The sequence below is a fragment of the Sander lucioperca genome, chromosome 16, assembly GCF_008315115.2.
Source record: "Sander lucioperca isolate FBNREF2018 chromosome 16, SLUC_FBN_1.2, whole genome shotgun sequence".
In the NCBI taxonomy this organism is placed as follows: Eukaryota; Metazoa; Chordata; class Actinopteri; order Perciformes; family Percidae; genus Sander; species Sander lucioperca.
This window is the reverse complement of record NC_050188.1, coordinates 22,958,902-22,968,143: the sequence shown is the minus strand read 5'-3', so window position 1 is coordinate 22,968,143 and position 9,242 is coordinate 22,958,902.

Sequence of the window (9,242 nt, the reverse complement as noted above, 5' to 3'; positions counted from 1 at the left end):
CCGACAAGCATAGAGCGTCGCAGACCAAGCATGAATACTTTACATCCATTTAATTTTTTAGGTTGCGGAAAGCTCATCTGAGCCTACAATAGTGTCTTACTCATATTAAGGAAATACCCCAAGCCTTAGTTGCTTAATGAATTATGGTTCCATTTTCAATTCAGTCTCTCACCATAATAGAATGCAAGCCATTAGCACCTCTCCCCAATGTCGGGGCGACCATTGTTCTTCAGTGATAATGCCATGAGAACAAGTGTTTGAGGTAAGAGCTGCTCTTTGAACTGTCATATCTGGGACCTAGTTCAGTGAAAGATATTGTGTATTTCATTTTTTTCAAACATGCCTGCTCATTTGTCTTGTCACGTTGACTACAGTCCCTTATTAATTGACTCTTTTATCCTGTCTCCCAGTCTGAGCCTCTCTGCTTGCCTGCTCTTCTGTTTTGTTCTGCCATCTGTACACATTGAAAATCAAAGACGCCCCTCTCTCCCTATCAATCGTTTTCTGTCTTGTTCTCTTCTTTGTTCTGTCACCACAGTTGTTAGAAAAAGAAGCAAATGTGAACAGTTTAGAGCAGGGAACCATGCAAATAAAGGCAGTCCATTGCAGCATTGCTTTGTGTCTTTTCAAGGCTTTAGGCAGTTTGACTCAAGAAACTTAAACAAAACAACTGCTCCCAAAATCCTGAATCTACCTATCACAGATATCAATGACAAAAGCCTGGCCATGTCCGGGTGGTCAATTTTAGCTGACAGAAGGGCTACAGGAACTTGCTCTCATCTCCTCACTCTGTAAATGTTCTGCCATCACAGTGCTGACGTGGAGAGAGCAGACAGGGCTGGCACAGCCAGCTCACTTTAAAATGGTTCTTATCTAAGAAGTTATCTCGCTTTAGGGATAAAGTGGAAGGTTAACCCACTGGAACTCACTTCTTACTGTCCCTAATCTATGTGCCATCAATTCATAGTGAGTTCATGGGTTTTTAAAGACTGATACCAATATTATCTTAAGTTTTTTTTAAAAGGATAAAAGAATGACGTAGAATTTTATTACCATCAGGATGGTGAAAGACTTCAGGTAGGGATCTCTAAAACATGCCATATGAACACTTGACAACGGCCAATAATAAATAAATATTATTGCTGTCAAGCCAACCATGAAGTAAATGGATAAAGCACATCAGTGGATACATTAGCTTTTTTTATTTTAATTTTTTTTTATAAATTTAGGCATATGCCATATCCTGTTGTGTACATATGGCCTTATATGGGCATTTTATTGGATTGAAGGAAAATTAGCCCAGATGGCGTATCCAATCATAAAAAAATAGCATTAATGATCTCTTTTATAGTTCATTTTTTAATGTGCCTGTGTACTTTGAATGCAATTTCATTCAATACATTAAGACTAAAAGCACCAAAAAGACGATAGAATGCACCTATTTAAAAGGGAAGAAGCTGAAAGTGCATTTAGAAAAGATTTACCTACTTATCTATTTACTGTAACTGTACAGTAGAAATTACCAACATGTGGATCATTTATCTGTGGCTGCATTCTGTCTCCTTTCATTTAAGCAAGTTCAGCAAGAACACCTCTTTTATTGATATGGATTACTTATGCTCTTCATTCACATAATAGTATTGATCCGCAGCTATAATTCGTCCTCTGCCTGCCCGTCCATCTGGCTTTACCCTGCTGGGTTTATTATGTGTTTTAGTCCTGTGACAACCATTGCAAACACAGTTAGCACTTGGTGTGAGCATGAGTAAAGAGTTAGGCTTGACAGAGCACTAATGGAATCCTCCCATGAGTCTTTAGAAGCCTTTCATATGTCTTAATGAGAAAACGCAGAACGACTGCATAATGTGTGTAGTGTGTGTGTGGCGCTGTGTGAATATGCCTTGTCTTCTGCATTTTTATGTGCATGTGAAGGCAGATACTTGTTAATGCTGCATTAGCGGCTAAGCCTCTTAGTCACTTCCAAGCTAGGCCCCTACTCCGCCTGAGGTTAACACTGTTGTTGAGACCCGTCACCACAATTATCCCCAATCTTGCCATTTCTACCCTCCCACTGCTCCCCTAACCACCTCCCCTGACTAAAATACTTGAGCTAAATTACCTAGCATGCACCCCAGTGCACACATATTCCCTTTATTTATCATCCAGGGACCAACTTACTGTTATTGATCTTTCCCATGTTAACTGAGGTAAGGGGTCTTTTTTCTACCAATTCCTCTATTGATCTGAAATGCAATCAGTCAAAGGCTTAATTAAGCAGTTAATAGAGGGAAATGCTATTGATCCCATGTTGTCATGGCATTTGTGTGTGTGTGTGTGTGTGTGTGTGTGTGTGTGTGTGTGTGTGTGTGTGTGTGTGTGTGTGTGTGTGTGTGTGTGTGTGTGTGTGTGTGTGTGTGCGTGTGAGTGTTTATATAGGTGAATATTCCTGTCACACGCTGAATATCATTTAATATTCTCAGTCATACAATGCAATTTAACTAAGGTGCAAAAGCTTTTGCAGGAGCAGCACGGCCGTTCGTAATGGCTAACTAATAGCCTGTTAATTAAGCAATAAGTATGCTAATAATTTTTAGGGAATTGGTGAACTTAATGGACTTCGCAGTAATTGTGAATAAGCGAGAGCATTTTAGAAATGTTGGACAAGCAAATGAGAGGTTTTGGGGGGATCCAACTATGGACCAATGGATCAATGATATGCACAGAATTGAGTAGACTATTTTTACACTCTCTACTTTCCCATGCTACCCCAAAAAAATAATATAAAAATGAACATTAATAATATAGTATACCGCACTACATGATTACCTCAGTCTAATTGTAACTTTCTGGATATGCTTGTTTCTGTTCCCTATGATACATTAGACATGAGACTGCATTGCTTCAGCTGCTACACCTGATGTGTCAGACTTATTGTAGCACGACAGGAAATGATGCATCCCTGGCAACTTCAGATGATGATACAGGGAGAGGTTCGGCAGGAACCAGCATCCCTGGAGGAAATCAGTAATGTCGAGAGGACTTTTGTCTTTAAGATTTTTCATCACACTATGACTTTAATACTCTGACTGATAAACATGGGCAGCACCAGGGAGGGGTGTGGGGGTGCTGTAGCTACCCCTAGGATAGCCATAGCACCCCCCTAGCACCCCCAAGAAATTCCGGTGGTTTATTTATAATTTTAAATGTGTGAAAACTATAATTTCTAATTTGAGAACAAACCGATTATTTTAGACTAAAAAACATAAAGCCAACAAACGTGATCTGATTCGGCCAATGGGCGCAACACACGTTGAACTTTTGACCTTACTTCCACTTCCTGTTAGCCACAGCACAATGTTTTGGAAACTTAGCATTATAAACAGAGCATGTGGAGACTCAAAACCTGGAAACAAAAGTGATTGTGAACCTAATAAGGCTTATACAGGTGATGCTAAGTTCCATGAATGTGTAGACACAACACTAGTAGTCACTGACCAGGACCAAGAAAAGTCGGAAGATGGAGATAAGGAAGGGGAGCTGCCCGGGATTGCTGGCATTGCTGTAGATTATATTAGATTTATTTTTATTTTTTTTAATTATATTCATTGTTTTAGTATAAAGATGTCTGTTGCCTATTATAAATTGAATGCATTTGCGGGTTGAGGCACAAATTATGATTCCTTATAGTTATCTATATTGCGATGCTCATTCATATAACATTAGGTCTATGGAACAGAATACTGTTGATTCATTAGTCGAGGTGTTGGTAACTGGCAGCATGAGTTGATGATCTCAGAATCTGAGGCTGAAATGTGCACAAACTTGAGTCTGTTGCTCGCATTCTTGTGTGATTAATTGAATCATCTAGTGATGACCGGTCCATAAGTGATAACCAGTATACAATTATGTTTCAATCATGTTTTAAGTTCTATTTTTCGCTATGTTATTGTTAACTCCAAAGATGGTACATGTAGTCCTTCCCTGAATATTTCAAACAGCCTACAGTCAGCTGTGGATGCTGTTTGTGTCTGGTCTGGTTGAAGAATGAAGACAAGCAAAACATACCTAAAAGGTATTAGTGATTTCAGAGTTGTCTACCATACTTAGTTCCACCACTACCAACTAAAGTGACTAAAACAGCACATGTGGTGTTCACTAGGTTTGAAGACACCCCCTATTACAGCTCTCCTCCCACTTGGCATATGGTGTCACCAAAATATCATCTAAAGGCTAGGTTAATCATCTCTGTACCTCAGGAAAATGTCACAAGGCTGTACTTTGTGCTATATGCTGGCATGGAAACAGGATCCTTATTGTAAAAAGGACGGAGGAAACTGCAAGTATGTCAAGCTTAATTCGTGATTAACGCAGCACATCCCCAAACTGTTCTCTGTTCTGCCCTTTTTTCCCTTTAGATTGTTCTCCACAAGAACACGAAAGTTAACTGCTTGGATTTAGTAATGACATTAAGTATTTCATCTCAATAAAAAAAAATGGTCTTATGTCACTGACAGTTTGAACAGTAAGCTCTCGAGTAAAACACATGGTGACATTTTAATTTCAGTGGGATACACACACACACACACACACACACACACACACACAGTAACTGTGCGGTATAGTGTGTGCATATCTGCAAAGAGAGTCCAAGAAAAAAGCTTTTCTTGTTAGGAGACTGTCGTTACTTCACATTTTAGTGCTTTCTGTCACCTGTCCTGTTTCTTCTCAAACATCAGAGTGCGCCATGCACAGAGTAGAACATCAACCTGTCCTTTTGTACATTTTAGCCATCATCTGTATAAGGTCATTGCTCTGCTTTGAGTGTTTTGTGCCCTCACTCTTTTCTCTTCCTCTTACTAAGCATCCCTTCTCTCATCTCTACCCATTTGAAACATAGACTAGAAAAGTCTTTTAACAATCTCTAAAGTCACTGAAAACTACATCAGCTTTGGCAGCCTTTTGGTCTCTGTTATGTCTCAGACCGGAGCATGTCCTCTCGCTCTACCTACACACTCAGTTAACATCAAAGATCCATTAGCGGCTGAACAGTGCCACATGGCCATTCCAAGCCAGCTGCTGCTCATGCTATACACTCCAAATGTTATGTGAAAATGAGCATGTAGTGTGTTTCAACTACAGTGTACTTCATCAGCCACTCTCCTCATTATCCACAGTCTAACTGGATTTTCAACCAAACAGTATGTTGATTCATGTATTAAACATGTTGTCCTGCGTTACTACATCAGACTTACATTCCTTTGCTTTAACTGCTAACTTTGTGTTTCATGTCTTGCTTACTAAATTTGAAATTGGTTTCATGACACCTGGGTTTGCACTACACACTGTAATATATCAAGGTTATAGGTTGACATTTTGGGAAACATGCTTATTCACTTTCTTGCCCAACAGGTTCTCAGACCCATCTCGTAAAATATGGACGCTTGGTCAGGTGCCTTTATCGTTCTTATTGACGCTAAAAGTCTCCTTTAGTGCTTTAAGTAAATGCGCTTGGTCGGGACTATTGCCGTCCCTTTATCGCTACAAGTAAACACGCTTGGTCGGGACTATTGCTGTCCCTTTATCGCTATAAGTAAACACGCTTGGTCGGGACTATTCCCGTCCCTTTTGATGCAGTTATGTTAAGGAAAAGGTCGTGGTTGGGCTTACGGTTCCATGACACACGGGAACTACGGGGTGGTTGGGTTTAGGAAAGGGTCGTGGGTGGGCGTACGGTTCTGTGACACGCGAGAAGAAAGAAAAAAACGACTATAGCAAGTGTGACAAGCGGGACACAAACCCCGGTCTCCTGGGTGACAGTTCTGTGTTTGACCCATCCACCACCCCAACCAACCTCCTTACGCGGAAATTTGCCCTTACATACTACTCGCTAAATCCTATCTAACTGCTGCTGCTGCATTACACAAACACGCTGAAATCGTCGCATCAGATGCTGACAGCCACTGTCCAAACGTCCTTATTTTACGAGTTCGGAATGAGAATGGGTTGTTCTTGCCATGTCTTTACAGTAAATATGAAGCTACCTCCAATAGTTGGTTAGCTTAGCTTAGCTTAGCACAAAGACTAGAAACAAGGGGAAAACTGTTCAAAAAGTTAAAAGAAACCACCTACCAGCACCTCGAACGGTCACTAATTAGAACTTTAAATCTTTTTTGTTTAATTCATACAAAAACCAAAGTGTAAACATGACACATGGTGGTTTTACAGGGGGTTACGTGCTTGACCAGATGTATACAGTTATGTGTTAACTAGTGAGCTTTAGATGTGCTGCTAGCTGGATTTTATCACCGTTGGACAGAAGCAGGATCCGTTTGGTGGACTGGTTTCCAGTCAGTGTGCTAAGCTAATCTAACTGGCTGCTGGCCTCATATTTACAGTACAGACATCAGGTGTCTCATCATCTGCTCATGCCACTCTCAGCAGGAAATTCAGCTAAATGGCTGAATTCCATTTAGCTACCTAAGTGTAAGGGTCCTGGTATTGTCCATGCTGGCTCACTGTCACACTTTCATGGCTTGCTCAGACACTTGAATAGAAGAGAGCCATAATGCTATTAACACCTGCAATTTTCCTATGATGACAATTCAAATTGTCTGCTGTGAAAAAGGCATATAGAGAACCTACAGTGGCTTTTTTTATTCATGTAATTCACATGAAATTCACCAGTAGATGATGACCACATGGCAACGCTACATTCTCATCTTATTGAGGATCAACTCAAAGCTCTAATAAACGGCTGACTAGCACACAATGGATTTTGGGCTATTGGCAGCTGCAAAAGACACCCCGAGTTTTGTTCTCCAAGATTGGGCCAAACGAAGATTGCATCATTGAAATGGTACACACCTATTATATTATATTTCAGAAGATACAGCCCTTGAATTGGGACATTGTTTGACCTGTCTGAAAATTTGGATTTAACATAGTAAGAAAAGCACAGGTGTGACTGATAACACTAACAATGGATCTGTTCCATTTAGATGTGGCAGTGAGCCATGAGACAGTGATGTAGCATGCACCGGGACCATGGCATTGGCAACCCTGTTGTTACCATTTCTTAGTTATACCTAGGTTTTACAATTCAAAATAATAGTCATTTTTAGATGTACTGTATGTGACACTCAGACGATTCTCTTCATAGGGATTCAAATAATCCATGACACTGCAGTCCTATTAATGATAGCATATGCTGGACATTTATCTTACAAGCCACCCCCCTGTGACTTTCAAAGAGCATAATGACAAGATGGAACCAGAGGTTACATGTACCGAATCAGGCTTATTCTCTCTCTTGTTGGTGAATCCTTTAAAGATTCTGCTGCTCACTTACTGATGTAATGTAATTGATTTTTCTGTCAGCTTCTGTCATTTTTCATGTGTGCATACATTAAGTTTTCATCCTCTCGGTGAACGCCTCCATTATAGATCACACTGTATCCAGCCCATTAAAAAAACAGATGAGATATCAAGTACATTTTCAGTGAATATCTGTTGTGAAAACACACAACACTGTAAATCACAATTAAAAAGAGCTCAGGCTGATTTTAATGTGCCTGCATGAGAGTTATTACTTTTTATTGTTTCATATCTTGACAACTTAATGCAGCGTTCCATTTATTCAGCCCACAACAAATGATATTTCTCCTCAAATTTGAGTTCCAGCATCACTTCATCTTAATGAATTGAAAATTGTTACTGTCAAATCTGCAATCATGAGGTTTGTCCTCAGTGTACGTGTGTTTGCATTTAAGATGATCATGTGTGCATCTTGGCCATTATTTTCTCATCAATTCATTGCCATATTCTAGTTTTTCATCATAGTCTGCCTGAATCATTTATCGTTTGACCCCTCTGTGCACCTTCACTGCTTCTTTGATTCTTTCTTTTTTCCTGGAACGCTATTTAAACACAACAAGGTAGTGGAAGTGATTAGAAATGTCCTGGTTTTGGAGAGATCCTTTATCATTTTGAATAAAACAAAATTACTCTTTTCTTTTTTTCACCCTGTAGGCAAGTACGTCTTTGAAATGTTTCAGTTTTTTATCTATCATTTAATCGCTCACTGACTGATTACTTTGCAACCATATTCTATTATTGATTCAAAGGTAGGTGAAATCTAACTGGAAAAGGCACAGAACAAATGTCATGTTAGGGAGGGTATGGTTAAAACAAGTTAATGGGATGCAGACCAGTGGTGGAACATAACTAAGTACATTTACAGATATACTGTACTTAATTCAAGGTACTTGTAGTTTACTTGAGTTTTTTTTATTTTATGCAACCTTATACTTCTAGTCCACTACATCTCAGAGGCAAATAGTGTAGCTTTTTACTCCAATCCATTAGTCTGATAGCTTAAGGTCCTTGTGTCTTTTCAGTTTTCAATTTTCATATTATTTCTATCCAGTGAAAACCATGTACTGTATCTCCTGATTTTGATTGTTGATTTTTCTGATATGCTCAAGGATTAAGTGTTCCTTTGTGGGTTGAGAAAAATCTCCTACTTCTTAAGCTAAATAAACTATTTAAAAAGCCTCCTGGATCAGTTGGAAAATGCATCGCCACAAAGCTGAAACCGGGGCTGTTTTTCAGAGCTCATTAAAAGTTTAGTATGACAATCTTATAGAATATAATGCATTACTGTAGATTTAACTTCCCTACGTATAAAGGATTTGAAATTAGCACAACCATGAACATCTACAGCAGTAAAATGCAACAAACATTAATGCAGCAGTAACATTAAACCAGAAACATATACAGAATGTGATTTTCCGGTGGGGATGCGTGGGATTTCCCCCTTTCTGGTCTATATATCCCTGCCTGTGCTGAATTATTTATATCCCCGGTGGGGACAAAATGTATCCCCACCCCCTCAAAGTAATCAATGCTACTTCACCAATAGACCAGTTATATTTAATACCTAAAATAGAAGTAAAGAAGTAAGTAAAGCGCTGTAACGTGAACACAGTGCCATAGAACGATAAAATCTGAGCAGCCGTAGCTGGTTGTATTTAGCTACTACAGAGCTCTGGGACGCCGGCTACCAGCAGCAATTGTTCAGCCGCCAATAGGTGACTGCGAGCCGGCTACAGGCACTGCCAGAGGACGGCCCTTTCAGGGGCATGGTAGTTGAGTTTAGCCAGAAAATTAAGCATCATGTGGAGATGAAAGTTGAGTTCCTGAAGAACGAACAAGCGTTTCCTGGGTAAAAGTAATTTCTTTTC